Source organism: Geospiza fortis, unplaced genomic scaffold (assembly GCF_000277835.1).
Source record: "Geospiza fortis unplaced genomic scaffold, GeoFor_1.0 scaffold111, whole genome shotgun sequence".
Lineage (NCBI taxonomy): Eukaryota > Metazoa > Chordata > Aves > Passeriformes > Thraupidae > Geospiza > Geospiza fortis.
The window spans coordinates 3,806,304-3,806,789 of record NW_005054321.1 but is presented as its reverse complement, the minus strand read 5'-3'; positions in this window follow the sequence as shown (position 1 = coordinate 3,806,789).

Sequence of the window (486 nt, the reverse complement as noted above, 5' to 3'; positions counted from 1 at the left end):
AGCTCCGCCGGGACAATCAGCACAGCAGCTACGCTGGCTCGCCTGACTCGTGTCCATGTCCGCATAAAGAACTGTCGCCAGTGTTTAATCGCTCTGCCACCCTGTGGCCCTTTCAAGAATTTAAGTATGAAAATGCCAATTAGAAAATTGTAGTGAATCGATGCTCCACAAAAGAAAAAGACTGTTAAATTAAGGTAATTTTTTAAAGGAATGATCTTTACACAATACAATCTCTGCACATAATTAAAAACACAAACATATTTGACTCCATCATTAAATTTCCCTCCCCGATGAACACCAAAAATAACTGTCCAATCTAGTAAAAATTAAAAAGTCAGTAAAACACTGGATAATTCAATATTCTTTTTCAGGAAGGCACTTTGCAAGTATTTGTCTAGGACTTCCTGGGTTCTCAAAGTATTTCTGGATGTCCTACAGTGCTGAAGCAATGAGATTAACTTAGTAGAACATGATTCTAAAATAAAT